The sequence below is a fragment of the Emydura macquarii genome, unplaced genomic scaffold, assembly GCF_026122565.2.
Source record: "Emydura macquarii macquarii isolate MOO-44397 ecotype Brisbane River unplaced genomic scaffold, CSIRO-AGI_Emac_v2 contig_968, whole genome shotgun sequence".
NCBI classification, from domain to species: Eukaryota; Metazoa; Chordata; order Testudines; family Chelidae; genus Emydura; species Emydura macquarii.
In genome coordinates, this window is record NW_027131105.1 from 11,337,370 (window position 1) to 11,361,300 (window position 23,931).

Below are 23,931 nucleotides of genomic sequence, written 5' to 3' on the forward strand. Positions count from 1 at the left end.
ACTTGCATTTGAGGGTCCAACTGCATTTTAGCAATTAAGTACAGAAAAAGAGGACTGATTCATACATGCAATATGATACAACTAATTCATCACCTCACCAAAACAGGGGGAAACGTGTGTTAAGAGCATAAAGAGCCAAGAGTCTTGGCAAACAAATTAAGAGTCTGGCCCTGCAATTGGATTCATTAGTTCAGACTCTCCATTATTAGATCCAATTGCCAGATTAAGGCTTAAATTTTATTTATAAATATATTAAGGCTTGATTTTTAAATATACATACCTAATTGGTCTTAGGGAATATATTTGTGTATATTCTTCCATTCAGTTCCTTTAGATAAATGAAGCCCATCACTAGAAGAAATTAAGTTTTTTATAATTTTGAACATTTTAGCAGGAATCTCTTTAGTCATATTATTTTCTCTATGATCTTGTAAGAAAATGGAAAGAATAAGACCCATAAAAAATGTAGGGGGTAAAAGACCATGGGTACTACAGCTATTGTATTTTAGGCTTTGCAGAAATTTGTGATGCAGATGAACAGGCCATATTTGATTTTTAATAAAATGAAACAGACAGGAGAGCCATTTATTTGTTTCACGCAACAAGCTCATTTAACACAATATCAACTCATTATGGAGGATCGCTCTCTATTTGTTTCCCCTTTGATATACAATAAGTGACGCATTAAACGCTGTTATAATCCAATCAGCTCTACAGAATGAACTCATACAGATCATTGGCTCAGTCACAAAGTGATAAACATGTCATGATGCGAAAATAATTTCCTTCCTTATAAATGAAATTAAGATATGATTGGAAAAGTCATACTTGGACTGCATGAGGGAGTTTTCAGTAATCCAAAATAAATTTTATTATTTGCATAATGTAAGAGATACTAGTAGAATAGTAACCAGAAGGCACATAAAACATTCTTACAGTACTCAAACATTTATGATTAGTTTATACACACACACACACACACACACACACACAATATGAATTAAATAACTTTTTGAAACATGAAGTGTCAATACACTATGCATACAGTGTGACCTATTTATTATAAGAAAGAAGTTTAAAGATAGGCTATTTATTTTCCTATAAAGAATTCCCAGAAAGGAGTTGAAAGTAATGATAAAACTGCCTCAAGATTCCCTAAACACACCCACCCACCCCACCCGCTTCAACTGAATCTAACTAGTTGAGCAAATGTGTAAATTCTATATCAGATTACTAACTTCATATTGTATTAATTACTTTCATCTCAGGCTCATAAAGCGCCTTTAAACATTATGCAAACGATGCACAAGAGTAGTTTCCACTGAATTCATTGGCTCTGCTCCCATCAGTAAAATTACAGCCTACTCAGAACTATTTGCAGAATAAAACTATCAATTTTTCCATTTTAGCGATAAGAATATTTTTACTTCAGAAAATAATAAAATAGCATCTGGTTTTAGTATCAGATGTCCACACAGTGTTTATAAGAATGTTTCATTTTCTTTTAAATTGGAGAAACTATATGCAAAAAAGTTGGGGTTTTTTAACATTTACATTCCAGATTATTTAAAATGGTCTACCAAACAGCGTAAAGAAATCCACTCTATAATCTATAATTTAATTCAACAGCTCTACTTATTTTTATAGAGTCATAAAATATAAAGCAAAAGCCATGTGGAAGAACAATTTGAGCCAATAAGTATGCATATGTGTGTATTTGTACTGTGACTTGTGCTGTAATATTTTAGGCTGTGTTCTCACCAAAATACATAAAGAGCCCAATCTTGTGAGATGTGGCGCACCCTTCACTTCCATTGTCTTCCGTGTGATATGATGGTGCACATCACCTCTCAGGATCATGCCCAGTATGAACTGGGCTGGACCTCATCCATGCTTATATTGTAGCCCCCTAAAGAACATGCAGGTCCAGTAGGAAATGGTTTTGGTGATTCAATAGGTTCCCTCTGAGTCAGTACAGAACCAGTTCACTAGAAGAGTGTTAGAATACACTGTGCTACTGGAATTGCCATTTTTCAGAGGAGATAGAACTGAGTTCCCAACCAACTAGGGTTATTAAATATTTCACAGTAGTTTTCAGCTATGCTACCACCCCCTTCCCTTTCTTAGTACTGAAGTTGAGCCTAATCTGTTTTGAGTATAATCATACCAATTCACAAGAAATTGTGAACTATCATTGTAGACATCTAATATGAACACCTAACACCTGTTTTCAGTGTTATTCTACTCCTTCCTTAGCAAAAAGTTGACTGAGTAGATTTACAAATGAAGTTTTTTTTAAAAAAAGGATGTCTGTATAAAAGCCACAGTACAGCGTACCTGCCAATATTTGGCAATCAAAATTAAACGCGCCTTTCACTGCAAATGGTTTCTTCCAAAGGAGGAGGCCAAAAGAAGCATTTGGGAACACCTGTATCTTCCTGCATTAGCAGCAGAAAAAGAATCAAGACCTAATACAGTTATGCTTTACCATGTCCTACTCTGCTAATCTTGTCTCAGTTATTCAAAAGAATGACAAGACAAGGAAGCTGTATTTCAAAAATATAATGTCTCTTTTTTGGGAGGGTAGAGATGACAGAAAATTGTAAAAACACGTCATGAGGTCACAGAAAAGTTTAGACCCTAGAGGTCTTTTTTAAGAAAACAGAGGATTCATACAGTGTTTAGTATACACACACAATGAAATACTATTACATTGGCCATGTATCTCTTGGCAAATTAATTTTTAAAATTAATGTTGTTGCCTATGAATAAGGCCCTACCAAATTCATGGTCCATTCTGGTCATTTTACAGCCATAGGATTTGAAAAATTAGTCAATTTCATGTTTTCAGACATTTATATCTGAAATTTCAAATATTATAACTATGGGGGTCCCAAACAAAAAGGAGGTTGGTGATGGGTCACAAACCTGTTGGGGAGGGGGGAAAGGGTCATGGGATTGTCACCCTCACTTCTATGGCTCCACTCCAGCAGACCCGGAGCTTCCTGCAGCAGGGGGGGAGGTACCTGGAGGTGGACCTGATCTCTCTCTTCCCCCTCCCCGAGAGCAGCTGTGCAGGAGAAGAACAGGTCCTGTCACTCACCAGCCCAGCCGTGACTAGCAGCTAGGAGCCCCTGGTTGGGGCACTCCCAGCAGCACAGGGGAGATCAGACCCACTTCCACCTCCAGGAACAGGGAAGAGTAAATCCCATCCCTATCCAACCGGGGGACTAGCAGCTGGAGTCTGGAGAACAGTAGGAGCCCCCAGCTGGGGCGCTCCCAGCCCTGTCCCAGCCCCTCCTTCTCCCCTCTCATAGCAAGATTTCACGGGAAGGGATTTATTCCACAGTCTGTGACATTTTTTCAAGGCCATGAATTTGGTAAGGCCCTACCTATGAAAGTGCGGTGTTAACAGAATTGAAGACTAAAAGAGCAGCAGGAAGGTAACCTCCCTCAAAATTTGACACGAAGGGATCATTTTCAGGAATGAGAGTAGAATAATCTCCAAGTCAATTCAGTGATGGCCACTGAGAATCAAAAGGATGTTACTGGTTCCATTTGTGAGGCTGGATTTTGTAAACTTCATTAGGAACTGGACTGAGACAACCAACGTAGATCACATGAGCCACTGAGCAGTCATCCTATTCTACTAACCTTACATCAGCATTAGCTGCACTGCATCTCAACTAGTTACCTGGAGATAAATTCTCTGCATCCTATTAACAATAACCTATTGCAGGAGTGGCAGGGACTGTACTTCTACTTCTCTCACTTCCTCTGAAACACATCTGTTTCCCTTGCATTCACATGGATAACCATCACAAGCAATCTGTTGATTCCTACAAGTTCCCCTTTTCCTGCAAACACCTATCCTAACTACACAGTTATCTGAATGACAGTAACACTAGCAGTTTGTACAGGTAAAGCTACCATTTACCTTACTCTCCTCTCTGATCTTTTGTCTCCCGTTATCTTTTCATGTTTCTATCCTAAACAGTTTTAGATTTTTTAAAATTTAATTATTTTAAATTCTAAAAGCAGAATCTTTCCTCATTTTACTTGCTAACGTCACTTATTTTCCATTTCTGCAAACCTCAGCCACTAGATTCTATTGCAGCATTGGGGCATGAGCACTCAGAGCAGTACCATAAAATGTGCTAGCATGACATGCAAACAGTTTAAAACTTTTAAATATGCAAATAGACATATTAGAAATGGAACAGAACTTGAAAAAAAATTGGTAATTTAGACACTAAAAAAAGAAGGCAGGCTGGCTACACAGTAGTTGTTCTAAATTCTCACTTAAAATAAGTGCTATACTGTAAAAGTAGGTTTCTTGGAGAACATCTATTTAGCCCAGAAAATTCATCTACTCCTTATTTCTAGAACATGACTTCAGAAGCGAGGAATTTCTTTAGGGAACTGAAGGACAAATCCACCTAGGTTTTCAAGGACAGCTTTCGACACTAGGGTGGAACCAAGTCCTTATCCTCAGATGTACCCTATCCATTGCCATAAAAGGTGGGGGAGGGAGAGAAATATGCTCTTACTGGAACCAAAGGTAGGTTATATGCTACTAAAGACTGCTGCCTGCACAAGACAATATTTCTCCATTGCCCAGACTCTTCTAGAAAAGAGATGTGCCATCTTTAGACTAAAAATGACAGGGGACTAGAGCCTTTTCCACACACACCAGCTCCAGAAGGTCTCCCATATGTGGTAGTATGCTGCCATGCAGGGGCATTAGCATAGTGATTCTCTGCTACAAACACCATTAACACTGCAGGAAAATGTTTTCAAGAGTAACATCAACAGATATAGATAAATGAAGTTCTATGGAAATATTGGAAGCATGAAAGGAGACTGAGTCCTTGTTTTCTTCTATCGAACAAAAACCTCCCCCCAGATTTTGGACATCATGGATAATAAGGCCTAACTTGCACTACCAGAATCACCCTGGTCCTTGCTGTACCAGTTTCTTCATGGGAAAAGGAAAAGGAAAACATCTATGTGCTAGGTTGACATTTGGTGGGTGTGACAGGGCACTGGCAAATATCCTAACCGCTGAAACATGACTTTACTTTGGAATACAGCTATGGTCAGCAGTTTCAACTGAGGTATCTGTGTCCAGCATGAGAGCTGAAACACAACTAAATGTAGCTTCCATTTGCCCTGCTGACTTTATGATTATGTTTGAACTTTGCCAACATGTAAAATCATTGACACAGCCAAAAGATGAGCTTCAGATCACAGGCAGATCCTGCAAGCTTCTAAACGAAAGCAGGAACTCCAGGTTCCCACTTTGCTCTTTATACTGTACACATCAGACTGTCTGAAGGCCAGATCCTGTGAGGTGCTGAAAGACTTTCACTTCCATTGTCTTAAGTGGAAGATGAGGATACTCAGCATCTCACAAGGTAATACCTTGAATTTTAATACAAGCTCTTCTCATCAAAAGAAGATAAAAAAGTAGTATATTGAACCACTTCAACTACTCCCAAGTCATATCTGCCCAATTACTGCTTTAAAAAGTAGGGATTAGCAATCAGCATCATATAAACCAACTAAATCACTAGACTTCCCTGAAAAGAGACAAAACAGCAATACTAATTTTCAAGTGTTCTTACCTCTGTCCCTAACACTAGAATTTATCAAAAGATAAAGAGCACCAGTTGCCAGGTATAAATAATGACACCGAGCATGAGAGTTGAATGTCAGGAACCAATATTTAGTAGAATGGAGATGCATTTCCAAAATGTTTCTGTACAAATGAACATTTGAAATCTAGGCTTATAGCCTTGTCCAGACCCTAAAGAGAGCCTACAACCATTCTCTGAGGCAGAACAGAAAAAACAGTTAACTTCACACCTTACATATGGACAATGATAGCCCACCATAAACCCAATCCACTTTACTTCAAAAGAATCATTTCTTAAAGAGCCATTAACGCACTTATACAATCAAACAAAAAATGAACCCAATTAAAGGCAAAAATGCTCTAGAACAATTTAAATTGATTTTTCTGCTGATTTATATTTGCCATTCTTCTTTTACGTACCACCCAGAAGAATCACCATTACTGGTGGAAGTAGAGATGAACGAAAGGGGGTGACAGTTTTGCTTTCTATTTTGTAATGCCTCAGTCACTGTGTTTTAATTTTGCAATGCTGAAGCCAAAGCTACCCTGTACCCAGGGTTTTGGACACAGTTTCTAAAAACATAGTGTATTTTACATATCCCAAGTTTTCTTGCTGACCTGTGATTCTCAAAATGAAAATTACCTACTTTTCCATTTAAGTAACACTTGCCCTGTTTCAAGAACTAAGAAAAAAATAGAAGTAAAAGAATCGTGCAAATCCAGCATTAACATTGCAAACTAAAAATCAAACCACCTGGTAAGCCAATCTCAACATTGTCCAAATGCACGTAAGAGCATCCAAAAAGATTATCTATATTGAAAAAATAGATTGAAGATACACACTAAATAGCCCAAAGACTGGAAAAGATATACATGAGAGCACACAATAAGTCAGCCTCAACATTGCAACAATACATGCAAGAATATAACAAAGCTGCACCTTGTATTTTCAAAGTGAATAAAAATGACTGACTCTGCCCCTCACAGTCTAAGTGAGATCAAAAACACAACATGTTAGGATAGATAGAAGAAGTACTATAAATATTGATAGAGAAGTAGTTAGGACAGTGCATGTGGTCTTTGAAGAAGACAGACACAGGTCTATTGCCTCCCTCTGGTGTCTTTGGGGCTGTACAGTAGCCCAAATCTTCCTTTCACTCTCCATACAGGGACCTGCACTGGTCACTCCTCCTCAGAGTAGGGTAGGAACAATGATGGATCTCATTCAGCCCCTCTTAGGCTTGGAGGAACTGAGTAACTAATTCCCTGAATATCACTATATTTAGTGTCCAAATAGGATTAAATATTTTCACCCAACATTTCCATGGCAGGAGGCTATTTTGCAAGCCTAGCTACTTGGGGAAAGAGAAATTTGTCTGAGCACCCCAAATCCAGAGTAAGGGAAAAAGAGAAATCCTAACGGGATTCTATCCTGCATCCTGGAGGGAAAGGAGGGAGACTCTGCCTCACGGGAGAGAACTCTCCACCCAGCCAAGAAGCTCAACCTTCAAGTTTTGGGAAAACAGTCTCTGTGCAAAAGGAGAATCTAAGTACTCTAAGAGCTCAACACTTGGGTGAGATGTAAAAACAAAGGAGACCCCCTATCCCACCCTAAAATTGGAAAGTCCAAAATCCAAAGAGGACGAATAGAAAATGAGAGCTCAGTTGAGAGATCCCATCTCTTGAATAGGTTTAGCGTGGGAGCTACTAAAAAGCCTTCATCACTAGGTACTTGTACAAACCTGCCTAGATATTGCTAGGAGATATTGCTTCCCGACCATAGCAATATCCCTTAGTTCCTCAGCATCCACACTCCCTCCAAATCATTTAATTCAACTATTCTGTTACTTTAACCATCCCCCCAAAAATAAAGGGCATCTTTGAGAGAATGACAGGGATGCAGTCCATGCCCTCAGCTACTTCTTCCACCAGCAAAGTAACACTGCCTCGGTTCCAGACACCGTACTCATCCCAGCTGTGGGCTCTGCCTCACACAATGCCAGGTGGCTACAGCTGGGCCTTTTATAGGCTTTATGCTGTAGAAATCATCCACCCTCCCATCCCCACAAGATAAAAGACAGTATCCCATGCAACTCTGCCCATATTTAGGGGTGCTTACTGAGGCTATGAGCAAGGTTTCTCCACAATACAGAGACATCTAGAAAAGATGCTGCTGTTGCTGCTGGCCCTACTCAGCTAGTTTCAGCCTGAGCAACAAAGCCTTCAGCCTGTACCTACCATAAGAATTTCTCTGGCGTGGATACATCTTTCTTTGCTGTTCCTCCCTCTCCTCCCACAAAAGATGTCAAGCAGGTCAGACAGCCATTCCTGATGATAATAGGATGAGCAATAGATCAGATCCCACAGAGATGGGAGTGAGCATTAAAAGCCATCAAGCCTACCACTTCCAAGTTAAATCAGTGGTGAGGCTAGATTCATTACACCCTTAGATCTCTTCCTCCTTTTCACCTGGGGGGGAATGCTCCTCTGAAATACTTCCAGCTCCACACACCGAGCCAGTAAGACAGGCAGAGCTGTAGGGTCTCAATGAGTGGATGAGACAATGGAGTTGGGAAGAAGGTTTATTAGGAAATGGGAAACCTTTTGGGAAAGGAGGAGCCTATCCAGGAAGGATGGGTGCCACCTAAACCAAAATAGAACCAGGATTGTTGACATGTAAAATTACAAAAGTCATAGAGGAGTTTTAAAGTTAAGGGCTGGGGAAAAGCCAAGAAGGGCAGAGAAGCACACAGTTTGGACAGAGACATCACTTAAGAAAGTTTCTCCATTAATAAATCCTATGTCCTAATAAAGAAGAGAGGATAGGAGCTGATAAAGTACAGGTAGGAATTAAATGTAAACATTCAATCATATCTAATTATAGACAAATTTTATAAGTGTTTGTCTACAAATGCTAGAAGTCTAAATACTTAGATGAGTGAACTTGAGTGCTTGGTATTAAATGAGGCTATTAATATAACAGGCATTACAGAAACTCGGAACAATGGTAATCATGGGACACGGTAATATCCGGGTACACAATATATAGGACAAAACAGAGCAGCTCGCACAGGTGGAGGAATGGCACTATAGTTGAAAAAGCAGAGTCAAATGTAGTAAAAATCTTAAATGAATCAAAACACTACAATAGAAACTCGATGGATGAATAATATGAATTCCATGCTTGAATAATAAGTGTATACCAGTAGGAACATAATACTGAGCACCTGATCAGGATGGTGAACAACAGTGACATGCTCAGGGAGATTAGAGGCTACGAAAACAGAAAACCCAACAACGAGGGATTTCAACTATCCCCATATTGACCGTGTACATACATGTCACCTCAGGATGGGATGCAGAGCTAAAATTTCTAAACACCACTACTTCCCCTCAAAAAAACCCCACACAGTAAGAACCAAAAAAAAATGCCACCATGACTAAATCATAGAGTGGTTGAGGCAAAAAGGCAGACTGGCATCCTTTAAAAATTGGAAGTTCAGTCCTGGTGAGAAAGATAGACAGGAGCATAAACTCTGGCAAGTCAAATGTAAAAATATAATTAGACAAGCTAAAAAAGAATTTGAAGAACAACGAGCAAAAGACACAAAAATCAACAGCAATTTTTTTTTTTTAAGTACATCCAACGCTGGAAGCCTGCCAAACAATCATTGGGGCCACTAGATGATCAAGGTGCAAAAGGAGCACTCAAAGAAGACAAGGCCAGTGCAGAAAGACTAATGAATTACCGTACATTGGTCTTCACTGCAGAGGATGTGAGGGAGATTCTCACAACTAAACCATTCTTTTTAGGTGACAAATCTGAGGAACTGTCCCAGATTGAGGTGTCAGTAGAGGAGATTTTGCAACAATTTGATAAATTAAACAGTAATAAATCAGATGGCATTCACCCAAAAGTTCTGAAGGAACTCAAATATGAAATTGCAGAACTACTAACTGTGATATGTAACCTCTCAGTTGAATCAGCCTCTGTACAACATGATTAGAGAATAGCTAATGTAATGGCAATTTTTAATAAAGGTCTAGAGGTGATCCTGGCAATCCAGGTCTGTAAGCCTAACTTCAGTCTTAGGCAAGTTGGTTGAACCTATAATAACAAACAGAATTATCAGACAGAGGGACACAATATGTTGGGAGAAGAGTCAACGCTGCTTTTGGTGACGTGTGATTGCCCTTTACAATCTATTAGAATTCTTGGAGGGAGTCAACAAGCATACGGACAACAACAGTGATCCAGATGATATAGCGTAGCTGGCCTTTCACAAAGCCTTTGACAAGATTCCTCCGTAAAGGCTTTTAAGCAAACTAAGCAACCATGGGATAAGGAGAAAGATCCTCTCATAAATCAGTAACCGGTTAAAAATCAGGAAACAAAAGGTAGGAATAAATGGTCAGTTTTCAGAATGCAGACAGGTAAATAGCAGAGTCTCTCAAAGATCTGTACTGGGACTGTACTGTTCAACATATTTATAAATTATCTGAAAAAGGGGGTGAATACAGACAGGGCAAAATTTGCAGACCATACAAAAGGACTCAAGGTAGTTAAGTCTCAGGCAGCCCTTAATTGGATTCAGGTGTCCCTAATTGACCTGAGGTAAACCTCTCTCAGTTTGTAGGGAAAAGGGCCTTTATCATTCTAGGGCTAACCTTTTGAGGGCAGGGAACTCCGGTGGGCCAGTCCGTATTCCACCTGGGTCCCACAGCCCACTGGGGACATAAGCTGGCGGCTTCTTCACGGAGCCGTGAGCATGGGCCTGTATTTGGCACGGTTCACTCCTCGTCCTGACAGCTGCCCCTTCTGCAGCATGAGGGAGACCCTGGCACACATTTACCTCGGGTGCGCCAGGCTGCAGCCCCTGTTCCAGCTCCTCCAGAACCTCTTGTTGAGGTTCTGGCTGCACTTTTCCCCGCACCTGTTCCTCTACACACACCCCATCCATGGCCCCACAAAGTTGCGGGACCTCCTCGTCAATCTCCTCCTTCTGGCCATCTAGAAGACCAGGAAGAGGTGGTTGGCTGGGGGGATGCTCTGCAACTGTGGGGCCCACTGCCGTTCCTCCGTCGGTTCATGTATCCGGGTGGAGTTCCTCTAGGCAACGTCTGCTGTCTCCTTAAACACCTTTGAGGAGCAGTGGGCACTGTCCAGGGTTCTCTGCTTGGGGTCCCCTTCAAGTTCCCTACTTTTGACCCTATGACCTTCACACCTGGTCCTGTTCCTTCATTTGCTGTCCCTGGAATTTAGTTGTGTCCCAGGCTCAGTAGCTCCTCCCCTTAGACTGGTGGAGGGGCCTTCAGCTATGTGCGGGCTTGTTCTCACCCATGTTCCAGAACCCAGTAAGACTGACCACCCTCTTCCAGCCATCCAGCCTGACTTTATCACAAGTCAAAAAAGCTAACAATGCTAGGAACCATTAGGGAAAGGGATAGCTAATAAGACAGTAAATATCGCAATACCGCTATATAAATCCATAGTACACCCACACCTTGCATACTGCATGCAATTCTGGTCACCCCATCTCAAAAAAGATATCAGAATTAGAAAAGGTAAAGAGAAGGGCAACAGCAATTATTAGCGGCATGGAACAGCTTCCATATGAGAAGAGATTAAAAAGACTAGGACTGCTCAGCTTGGAAAAGAGATGACTAAGGGAGGATAGGATAGAGATCTATAAAATCACGAATGGTGTGGAGAAAGTGAATAAGGAAGTGTTATTTACCCCTTTACATAACACAAGAACCAGGGGTCACCCAATGAAATGTAATAGACAGTGGGTTTAAAAAAAAACATAAGGAAGTACTTTTTCACATAACTCACAATCAACCTCTGGAACTTGTTGCCAAGGGATGTTGTGAAGGCCAAGAGTATAACTGAGTTATAAAAATAATTAGATGGAGGATAGGTCAGGGATGCAACCCCATGCTCTGGATGTTCCCAAACTTTGGATTACCAGAAGCTAGGACTGAACAACAGAGGATGGAGGACTCGATAATTGTGCTATTCTGTTCATTTCCTCTGAAGCATCTGGCACCGGCCACTGTCGTAAGACAAGATACTGGGCTAGATGGAACATTGATCTTACCCAGTTTGTGGCCATTATTATGTTGTGGGGGCAGTAGAATAGTTTAGCGGGGTAGACTCTTTTCTCCCACCGAGGACAGTTGAAAAACTACTAAGGGAGGGTCTCCAAACACATTAATATTAGGGGTTACCCTCTAATCCCTTCTGTTCCCATGGGGCAGTGAGAAGACCTGGAGAGAATCAATTTCCTACACCAACATAGGGGAGTCAGGGAATTGGGCCTCCATACCAACATTGTAGCAGCACCAACTTGCTTCCAGCACCAACTGGGGAGCCAGGGGAGCTAGAGTGAATCTCTTCCCACCTCCAGATCATGGAACAGTGAAAGGATCTGGGGAAACTGTTATATGGGGCAATAACAGAACCTGGAGAGACTTTTTCTCCCCTCCACATAGGGGGAAGTAAGGGAACCTGAAAAGTCTCTCCTCAGCTCCAGAAGGCAGTTCAGGGAACTTGCAATATCTGTTTTTCCTCACACCTGGACATGGAGGAAAGATGGGGAGGAGGGGGGGCAATCCTTCCCTTCTTACCACAGCACTGGGAGGAGCCTTTCCCCTCTGCCACAGTGCAGTATTAGGAGAGAAGTGTCTCTCTCTCTCTCTCACACACACACACACACACACACCATTGACGATGGGAGCCTCTTTTCCGCCTCCCCGGAAAACCACGAGGGGAACTGTGGTGAGCCTTTCGCCCACCCCACCCCTTAGCAGAGGGAGAGATGGGGTGCACTCTGAGTCTCACCCCGCGAGTGGGAGCGCGGGGGGAGGGACACTCTTCCCTCGCCCCTGGAGAGGCCCGGAGTGGGGGGGGGGGGAAGCGTTTTTCTTCCCCAGAAGCGAGAGGAAATTTCCCACCCCTTCACCTGTGTAGCTTGAGGACAGGAGCTGCTGCAGCCCCTCTCACTCCTGATCTGGAGCAGGCTCGGGGGAGAAAGCACCGCCCCGGCCGCGGGGGAGTCAGGCTGTTCACACACGTGCCGTGCAAAGGGTGTGGAAGCTGTTAAGCGTCCGACCTGGGGGGCTGGGGCGCCTCACACCCCAACATGCGAGGGGCGCCTGGGGGCGCGAAGTCAAGTCTCTCGGTGCACTGGGGGCGGGGAGGGAGCACAGGGATGCTAGGGGGAGTCTCTTTCCCTCATCGCCCCGGGCCGGGGGGGGGAGCGATTTGCGTCTGTCCCTGTGATGGCGTAGGGTGTCCTCCCCTCCCGCGGGGCGGCACGGCACGGCAAGGGGGGCTGACTGGCTGAGGGTCTCTTTATACTCGCCCCCTCCCCCCCGCGGGGAAAGGAAGGAGCAGCGCAGAAACCACTTAGAGGGAGAACTCTGCCCTTCTGTGGGGAGAAAGGGGGCTGGAGAAGGCTTCCTCCTCCCTTCCATGCAGCTGTGGGGAAGGGGCACTGAAGGCGGGGGGGGGAGGGTTTGCAAATTATTGGAAGGAAAAAATGGTTAAGTAAAACCCCTGATTTAAAAAGCCAAGCAGGAAACTGTCCCTGACAAGGGGGATTTGCCCTCCTCTTGGCTGCACTTATTGGCCGTGCTCATTGCAACGAGCCAGTTTCTGCCAGTGCAAGTGGCCTGTAGGATTGTCCATCAAAAAGGAAATATCAATTCGCCGCTAAGGGAGTAGATTCCCTTCCATCCATCACAAGGCTTAGCAGGTAGCCGCCTAGAAATCAATCATACACTAATAAAACAGACACCACCCTCCTCCCCATCACCTCATTACTCTAGCTCTTTAAAAATATAAATATGTACGTATGCTCAATGTATTTCTGGGTTTTATCATCTGCATCATAAGCTTGTGCCACCTAAAATGATCCTTAAAACCACATAGCATTGTAAACGCGCAACCCCAGTAAGTATTCATTCATTATATAACTGCAAAATAATATCCTGTTAGTCTGACTGATTTCCCTTTCCTAGCCACAAACAGAATAAATAAATCAGGGTGTGTTTGGTTTTTTTTTTTCTGACACGGTTTGTCTTAAAACAAAAAACAAAAACCTCACTAAGCTTTACATATTATGTGGACTACAAAGCTAGGAATTTTCAATTCTCATCAATTCCATGCTAGACAACTTTAATAAATAATATAGTAGTATTTGTAAACGGTGCACAAAAATGACAATTAGATGGCTGATTTTAGGAGAAATTGCAAGAAAGGTATGTAGATGAGGATTCTGTAGGGAGAGGCACTCATTACTACTATAATAAGAGGTGCACTTGGTCACATTTATTGCAATGTATTAAAGGAATGAAAAAATCCTCTCTTTTTTGCCATTTCTTTCTTGATTTTCAGCCACTACATTTTAGACAGCAATATACAACAATTATGTCCATCAAAATTAATACACAAAAATCTATTATGGCCATGTTCTTGCTTAAGCGTCTCACCTTTCAAATCATTGCATCTGTCTTTCGTCCTCACATGGATTTTACAACATCACGTCTAGCTGATTACACTGAGGAAAGAGGCAGCATGGAGAGCTGGAACAGACGAACATTTAAGAGGCGAGGGAGAGAGGGAACCTGCTGCAGTCGGGAGAGGTTTGTGTATTTCTATCCCTCGTCTTTCTGTCCGTCAGCGAGTCTCCCTCAGTAAGCTGCGAGCCAAGCTCTCTGGTTTGCTAGTCCCTGACTCAACATTCCCAGCATTCCCGAGGAGCAGCTGGGTTTTCATTAGGGCAGAGCAATCTGCCACAAGGGGCAGTAGCAAGCTCCCTAATAACAGACAGAGCAAAAAGAGCTCTAGCAACAGAAGCAGCCTTTGGCTTCCCACCCAAGTATTTATCTCTGTCCCCTCATTGCAAACCCAGGGGTTTCACTCCCCCCACCCAATATGTGTGGGTCTGAAAGGAAGCTGTGCTGATGGTTATAAGACAGCCCAAAATACAACTGGGTCTGTATGCAAACTATTGAGATTAAATTGTTCTCTTGCCTCTCTTTATTAAAGGCCAACATTTTCAAAGTCAGGTGCCTAAATTAGATATCCAAATGCATATTTGTGTGTGTATGTCTATATTTTGGCCTAACTGTAAAATGAATTCAAGAGCCATCCAGATTATTTTTTGGAGAAAAAATAATTAAGACTATGCAGGAGAAAAAAAAATAGGAAATTTGTTATTGCAACTCCCCAATTAAAAGTTTAAGTATACAGAGCCAAGTCTATTTCACTAGAAATTTATTATGTTGCAGACTGCATTAAGAAACTGACTCCTTTGATTGATTGATTGATTGATTGATTTTGTAGAGAGGTGAAACAGGAAAAATCATCCTTAAAAAAACCAAAGCCATTTGTTTCCTAGCTCTAATAATTGGCTTTCAATGCTGGGGAATGTACTTTTCTTTTCTGCTTTTTTCCCACCTTTGCTTGCTATTTTTATTTTTATTTTATTTTTGGTGGTCAGAATTATCGTTTGTGTCATTGTATTATGACAGATTTACCTCAGACCACATCTTCAAGACTTCTACTCCACACCAGGAATTTCACAAATAAATCACTGTCTTTCCTCTTCTTAACCATGTTGCTATAGGGTAATGTCTTCACAGAGCACTTCAAATCTGTAATTATTTTATTCCTGGCTCACCCATATACACACTGTTGAACAACCTTGCTTAGGACAGATTTTGTGGCATTTCTATAATAAAATATTTTGCCCAATGAAGTTGATTTCAGCCAGTCAGATTACAGACTGATTTAATTCCTTCAGTGCTATGGCATTTGCATTATCCAAAGCCAGCTGAAATCATTTTCTTTTATGAATATTCATTGAGATGTAACTATTCAAGACAATGGTGGAATCCAAACCAACAGGACAGGATGCATAATAAAAGTGTGTCTTCCTCTTTGCTGCTTCTATGCCTTTTAGTTAAAAATAAAATGGGGACTGAAATCTCCTTTTTTTTTTCTTGGGCTCAGGACAATACTAGAATAGGGACAGTAAGCATTATCACAATCTGAACTGACTCCAAATTTTACTCTTCAAAGGCTGCATATTTACATGGACAAATCTTTGTTGAAAGTAATTACCAAAAGTATTGCATGGTATATAATAATGAACGTCCACATAGTCAAAAGAGCAACAGTGAAGTGGTTATCCTCTCTAGGCTTGAGGACCTATCAGGCTTCTTATATAGGAGGATAGACTGACACCAGAAAAATATGATTCATCTTCCTGAGTGGTACTTTATAGTAACTTTCCCTTATTTTCAAAAGTTAAATCCAATCCTGTCTACACTAGAGAAATTTCATACAATTTTTTCCACTGTTGCTAACACCAATTTTGCTCCACTGTGTAAGCAGTGGGAGTTTTATTGTAGATGATGACAGCATTTTAAGCACTGTGGCCATGATATATCCCTGTGCCAGTGTAGGGAAAAGGCAGCTTCTGTTCTCTGATCAACAGGGCTGCCAAGGACCAATTTGGCAATCATGAATTAGACTGTCATCTAATCCAGCTCAGAGCAGAATTAATTGTAGCCAACAACCCATCACAGTAAGGCATCCAATGTTGTGATCACCAAAGGGCAAAATTTCCCTAATATAGACAGGGCCATTTGGTAGAGAACCTTTGGGGGGAGAGGGGAGTTTGTCAACTACTGGAGGAAGGTGGGGGAATTGTAAGAGGAAAAATGTAGAGTTCAAGCAAAGGGAGCAGTCAGGATTCCACAGATACCCTGCATGGGTTGTTAGTAGAGACAACATGGGCCCAGATCAAAACAGCATATCAAACCTTCCCATTCAGAACTGACCTAAATCTGAGCTTCTCAAGTCAGGTCCATTTTTAGTTATTACACTGGTGTTGTGATGCTAGAAGTGTTATTGTTAAATATGAAAGGGAGAAAGCCTGCACATGAGTAATCCGCAACTACTTTTTCATATGGAGGAGTTCCTGATAGATGACCAGTGAATAAGACTGTTTAGCCAGCTCTCTGAGGGAAGCAGTCAGAATTGCTTTTCATATTATGTAGTTTAAACATAGCATAACCCCTTTACAACCTGAGCAGCTAGTTAAAGTTCAAGGCCCTGGGAATGTTCCATTAGAAGCAGATATTGATGGAAACTGGTATTTTCTTTGATGCAATGAATGTACAAAGTCTACTTCTCTGAACACAGGAAGAACCAAACAAGAGGAGCAGTTTTTAGCTTACAGCCCCAAGTCTCTTTAGCCAACAGATCCCAAAACTCCCACTCTAGATTTTTCCCGCAGCACGCTGTACTCACTGGCTGTTGCTTGGCTTTCTGGCTCTTTTGCCTCTCCCGCTCTTCTCAGTTCCTCTGTTTTCTACCTTCCCTCAAGCGCGCGCGCACACACACACACACACACACACACACCCCCCCCATAAATACTACTCAGCAAGAGCTTTCCACTCAGTTCAAACTTCTGGGGGAGTTCACAACTTCCTTTTGCCTTTCTGATAACTGTCATTTTGAGTTAATGTTTGTGAATGCACCCTTCAATTCTCACTCTTAAAGAGGTTTTAACTCAGCCTATAACAAGGTTTCCTCCAGCTCATATCAATATATTTATTAACAGATATCCATGTAGAATGTAATATGCAATGTCATAATATTTTTATTTGACATAATTTAGACTTTAATATATTTTATACATTTTAGGCATGCTCTGGCATATTTTCTGATTGGTTTATAAAGGGTTTTTTCCTGAAGTCCTTTCTGTGTTGAAAATATAGCAATACCGTATATCCACAGTTCTTCATTTACATACCATGTATTGCAGAGGTTTACAAACTGTGGGGCACACCCCCTGTGGGGGGGGCGTGAAGGGACATTGTGGGAAGTAGCAACACCAGGTGGCTCCTGCCAGCCCCCCCAGGGGAGGGCAGGGAATGCAACCTCCAACCCCAACTCACCTCAGTGGTCCACCCAGCCTGTAGGTTAGGATCAATATCCACGACGGTCACATCTATTTCCATTCCCAGCAGCCTTCACACCCAGCACTGGCTCCGCTCCCAGAGGTCATCACATGCGCCATCCCCCACCCTGAAAACCCGAGAAGGAAGGGGCAAGTATTGGCCTTGGCCTAGCAATGCAGCCTAGATGCAAGGTAGAAGTAGCCCGCTGCTGAGGAAGCGTTAGCTGTGTCATTGATAAGTATCTGTGTATTTGAAATGTACAGATGTAGGTAATTTAATTAAAGTGATGTTAAGGTCTCTATTAGGTTTATGAGTAGGCTATCAGCATACTTTTGCATGTGTCTTTTTGTCTGGGTTGGGAGGGAGGGAGGAAGGGAGGGCACAACCAAAACCTCAAAGAGCAGGCCTCAGCTCAAAAAGTTTTCAAACTGCTCATGTATCGGGGCTTGTAAAGGGCCTATTGAAATCAATGGCAAAACTTCTGTTGACTTAAATGGGAGCAAGTTTAGGCCTAAGAAATAAATAAAATATGTTATAACATTTTTTTAAAATAAGAAAACCGTTTTATATTTTCCTCCCTCATCTCAGCTGCTACTGTGGTTTTAGGAATATGTACAGCCTAAAATGTGTAAGGTTTGTTTTATGGTACTTTTTCTTTTCAGTTTTTTTTATTTAAAATTTCAAAGCAAACATTATGAAAAGCAATATTATTACACTTTTTTTCATCTACAACACATTATTCTCACCAACTCAGTCTCTTCTGCCCTTATCTTTGCCAACATTTCAGTAGCAGCTGGCCCCTTTTCAAATTTTAGATTCTATAAAAATGGTGAAGACAGGAGCTGTTTAACAGACCTGTTTTTAAATAGAAATTCAAGTGTGAATGAAGCCCAGTCACTGCCGCTGTATAATTGAAAGCAGCAACAACAGGTGCATGCTTTAAAAATAAAAGAAAAAGGTGCATTAAAAATTTTATTCCCATGAACCTTGTCCCTGCCACTTTCATCTGTGCCTCCCTACAGACAAAGCTGCTTTCAGCTTTCATCTTCTATTACAGAAGCTAAATCAGGAGCATTAAGTAACAGCCCATTGTACTTTTTAAAATACAAATTAAAAGTTGAAAATGGCTTGGAAAAATTAAGTAATGCCACCATTTTGGTCACTTTATCACAAAAAGAACAGAGCATAAGTAGAAACAATACAACAAAAGGTATAGAGATGATTAGAGGCACAGAAGGCTTCCTAATGATAAAAAATATAAAAAGCTAAGGGCAGGACAGAATCTGCCCTATGGTGTATTTTATTTTATTTTATTTTATTTGACAAGGAGCAAAGTAAAAAGATACAAGTACATAAACTGGTACTAGTACAGACTTGAATAGTGAAGGCCAACCAAGTGCTCCTATTTATCATGTCCCATAATTAAAAAAAATCCAAGGTGATACACTGGATAAGTTTAATTATAAGCATCATTTAAATAGATGTGTGGAACTCACTGTTACATACTGCTTCCTTTAATTAACTGCTGCTGCATCCCCTGGCCCTCTTCTCACCTAGTCCCTTTACCTGCATCCATTACTTTAGAGTTAAAGTTCTCAGGTCCTCCCCCATCCACACTCCAGTAAATACTCCCACTCCAGCTCCTTTTGGCCATAGAAGAGCACCCTTGCTCACCCGTGCAGCTCGATTTATCTGAGCCTGCTGGGCAGCTCCCATGCAGGACCCTTCATGCCTAGACTCAGCTTAGTTGCTCCATTGCTGGGAAGGGGTGTAGGACTGCAGAGCTTCATATACCCCATCACAGAAGCCTAGCAAACCTTTTGACAAATCTGAGCTGACTTTAGCATTTGTAAGAAAACTTCAGTTTCCCCTGGTTTCACGGTTACACAGCTCAACTTAGAATGGCATAAAATGTTTTATATAATTCTTTTTTATTTCATACTGTTACTTATTCAGCTGTACAGCATGCAATATAATCTACAGACCCATACAGGTACACTAGAGATTTCTATCTGAATTAATACATTTTTGCTTTTCTAATTTAAAATCTAATGCCAGATTTAAAGAAATCCTACATTTTTTATAGGCTGGACAGTTTATACTCATTTAATGTTCATATTTTCTTCAATGTTAATAAAATCTCCAATTTTCTTATTATAGCTTAAATCATTTCCATGAGAGATCTGTTAACTTTTGATTGCATTGCATTCCACTCTTGTCTGTTCTGAAAAATAAAAGAGCTACTTAATGCTAAGGGCACATGCCATGCTAAATAAGCAGTTATTAATATTCTGCTCCATCAAAATGTAAACAAAATTAAAATCTACGTTTAGCACAATCCATTTATGCTACAATGGTTAAAGATCTACAAATATTTCTGCCATGCTCAACTACTTCCACAAGTTTACAAATATACTAGGGAATTATATTTTTGCTTAAAACTTGGCCAACACATGTTCATACCTGGTGTAAATGGGTGCAACTCCACTGAAGTAAATAGTTCAGATTCTATGATCCAGCTGAGTTGCTTTCAGACAGGACCTATAGTGGGGGGAGGATTTGGCTTTAGGCTGCCTTTATTGTTCTCTCTTTCTGAGACCTGTTATAGGCACCTCAGGTGCCAGTGCAACTTAGAGCTGCTCTAACTTATGCCCAGCTGCTGATGGTTTCAACTAGCCATTTTGGCAGATGTAGATTGTCAGAGTGCAGTGGTGCTTCAGTCATGCCCCTTTTTTCAAGCCTAGTGCCCTGTATGTAGGAAAAACCCAAGTAGTCATTTAAACTGGCTTTCAGCCAGATCATAAGAGTGAATTGGGGCCAGTCTATTTAAACATGTGTATACTGTGCTTGTCACTCTAATATTTGAGTATCTTATAAGAATATCACAGCCAGAATTTCTTTCCTACTTTCCCTAATAGAGTTGCATGTTTTATATCAACGTTGTATTGGCACCTAAGACCAGAAGATTGACTTGCACCATATGTAGTCATTTAAATCTGTGCAAAGTGAGTGTAAAGTGCTACTAATGAACTATTTACTTAAGTTAAAATAGATAAAAATATTAAAAGCAAAATAATATATATAAAATATTTTAAATAAATTAAAAAGTTTTGTTTCTACATGTGTCAGTTCCAGTTAATTTCTGAAGCCCTTAAAAGTGTAAAATTCCCATTGATTTAAGTTAACTGTATGTAAATGCTATAAGATCAGGTCCTCCATAGTTATACAGTCAAGTTCTAAGTCATGCAGTTTTACTGTGTGCTATACAGCTGAGAAGTAGTGAATAAACTGTTTTATTTTTCTAATTCCCTTCATAAAGTTATTCAAGCAATCACCTGACTGCACTGTCTAAACAGAGGTTCATACTTCTACCCAGTAAGATGTTTGCAAATATTTTAAAATGGAGTTTCCAGACTCTAGATTCCCAAGTAACAATGGCCATATTGGTTCCCTATAGCACAAAGGACCTGATTCAAAGTCCATTGAACTGCATTCAGTAATAGTAACAGTGGCATTTCTATGACTTAGCATTTAGGGTGGTAGATGGGATGACAAAATGTTTTCCTATGGGACAAAAAAATGCCACAATCACTCCTCTGCCTTCAGTGGAAATATTTAAAATACTGTATATGAAGTGATTTGATCCATTTCAGAGTGGTAAATTATCATTTTACTACTGTCTGAATTAATTTAAAAGTTAATAATAAATAAAGATGTTACTAATATCTTCCTGAGAACACAGGGTCTATTGGTTAAAGCATAGAATTAAGTTAGGAGATCTATGTTCTGTTCCTGTCTGTGTCACAAACTTATTATTACATAACCTTGGGCCAGCCATTTAAACTCTATTCTTAATTTTCCACATCTATAAAATGGGATTAACAATGACGTTGTGAGGCTTAATTCACTAGTTTTTGTACACTAATGCTTTGAATCGGAAGGCACTATAGAAAAACAAACCTATGGCTACCCTGACTGAGTTTTTATATTGTGAAACGCAGACTGGAAAATGCCATATCTGCTAACCCATAGCTATATCAGTTAAAGTAACTAAAGCCCTGCTAAAGGCTGCTGAAATGGAAGAGCTATTAGAAAGGAAGGGATATGCCAGTTGTGGAAAGATCCATTGCCAAAAAGAACAGACATGTTTTCTTTCTTTCCCTTCCTCACTGCATTTTTCCTCTTAATTCTCTCACTCCAATTTCCATCTCTCCTCCTATTCCTTTATCTGTGCCTCAGCCATCCAGAACCAAACTCTTACATGAAAGGCTCCCCGCCCCTGCTCTCAGTCTGGGTTGCTTCTGAAGGAGCTCTCTACCTCTACCTCTGTCTACGCACCCACTGAGAGTCTCCATCAATACCTGTGCTGGTACTGAGGCCTACTCACAAGGGTATGTCTATGCTGACGGCAGCAAAGTCGCCACCACCAGATCGATCTTTCTGGATCGATTGAGCGGTCAGTGTAGACCTGCTCAATCAATCAGGAAGTCGACTGAGTAAAACCACCCCCTCAAGTAGCATAGCGCTATGTCGACAGGAACGTTGTTCCTGTTGGCGCAGCACAGTGAAGACACCACGCAGAAGGGAAGCAGAGCAGTCAACGTGAGTTACGCAAGCTACTCTGCGTAGTTTGCGTAACTCCCATCGACTGCCACCGAATCTCCAGCTAAGTGTAGACCAGGGCTCAAGATGAGTAGTGGTTAATGAGGCTTCTCCCCTGCCTGAGGTGTGTTTAGGCCCAAGAATCAGCTCAGCGCTATCAAGAATATGTCTTCTCCATAGCCATCTCCTCCGAGTTTTGTCTTCTCCATCCACTACCTTTCCCATTATTTGATCCAGTGCCACCAATAAATCTTGCTTCTCTCACCTTCCTACTAGGCAGGCACTCCCTTCTCCCACTGTGAACTTCACATCCTTTCCAACCCCATATTATTTCAGACAGTGTTGCTAACAAAGCTTCCAACCTCTTGCCATTGCCCCCAGCCATTGGCCTTGTTCCAATCCCCTGGGGACAAATCGGTATATTTGCTAGCCCTTTGGGGGAAGGGAAAAGGGATAGTGTTGAGAAGTGCAGTTATACCATACCAGCTCAATACAAGGCTGATATTTTCTAGCAGATTACAAGTATAAGCACATATATTTCTTATGCACAAAGGTACTTGGTGTGAGGACATGTGTGTGTGGAGACGGTAGCTCATGAAAGAACTCTTCCAAATTCAGGCACCAATTTTGCTGAGATATCACGTAATAAAGTGCTATTTAGAACAGTAAAATTATTACTGTACTTGATGTCTTTTTTAATTTTGTGGACTGCCTCATCTTTTAATTCATTTTTCTTGAGGTTCTTGGGGAAAAGTAGGGTACAGCCAGTATCACTGACTTAACTTTGCGATGTACAGACCAATCCTGATTTATATATAAAATATGCTGTTGTAGTTTTAGCTTATTGAGGAGTTCCTTCATAATTTACCTTCCCTTCCACACACACCCGTTTTAAGAAGAAAACCCATCCCCTACTGACAACATGGGCAGGAATTTCAGAGTGAGAAGAAGGCACTTGTACAGACTGCCACAGCAGCAAAGACTATGTACAACCAGCCATTACATTGCCCCCCGGCCAAGAAGTTTGCCATCTAAAGATGAAACTGGGGAAAAACATCCAAGCTCTTGTCAGTTTGCCAGTTAAGGAGAGGCAAAGAGACGCACCAGTGCCCCTCAATGTGGCATATAGGAAGAGAGGCAGGAGAAAAGCATCACCTATTCCCCTTTCAGTACATCAAATGGGATGAGGGAAGCATCTTCCATGTTGCACTTCATGTTGGGGCAGAGCGTAGAATCCCATGGTTTGACATGCTGTACTGGATTAATTCTGATATCTTCAGACTAATCAGAAAGCAAATATATATAGAAAGAAGTAGACAGGCAAACCATAGTTTACAGCATTGGTAGCTACCATGAAGGGAAGAATAAATGCATTATTCACTGAATTATCACTCAATTAAAGATTTTTATAAGCCACAAAAGATCAGGCTACAACATGGAGAATAATTTCCTGAACCCTGGAGCAGACTGTGCTATAGTATCAGTGTTGTGATGAGCAATGGTTACAATCATCTCTTATATGAATAGAGCAACCAGAGCCACATTAAGATAAGACCGGTGGCAATAATTATAATAGCAATATTTGTAGTGACCCATTGTCTATTTGCCTAACTGCATATATTTTTATTTCCATTCTATTTCCTTTTTTTAATACCATGACAAGTTGGCCATGGAGATGTGTAAAACCCAATATGAATGTAAATATTTTGAAT

General features: G+C 41.0%; 1 protein-coding gene across 7 annotated transcripts in view; it reads right to left on the reverse strand.

Annotated features, from left to right (window-relative positions):
• The window catches only part of ERC2 (ELKS/RAB6-interacting/CAST family member 2), a 685,232-nt gene extending 665,081 nt beyond the window's left edge, over positions 1–20,151 (reverse strand). For 6 of the 7 annotated variants that reach the window (XM_067544470.1, XM_067544472.1, XM_067544467.1 and 3 more), the window contains exon 1: positions 14,135–14,533. The gene's annotated coding sequence lies outside the window, so the exon portion shown is untranslated. Of the gene's footprint in view, positions 1–7,876; positions 7,967–14,134; positions 14,534–20,080 lie in introns of those variants that run through there. The other variant, XM_067544466.1, reaches the window with a different exon arrangement.
• Positions 20,152–23,931: the final 3,780 nt, after the last annotated feature.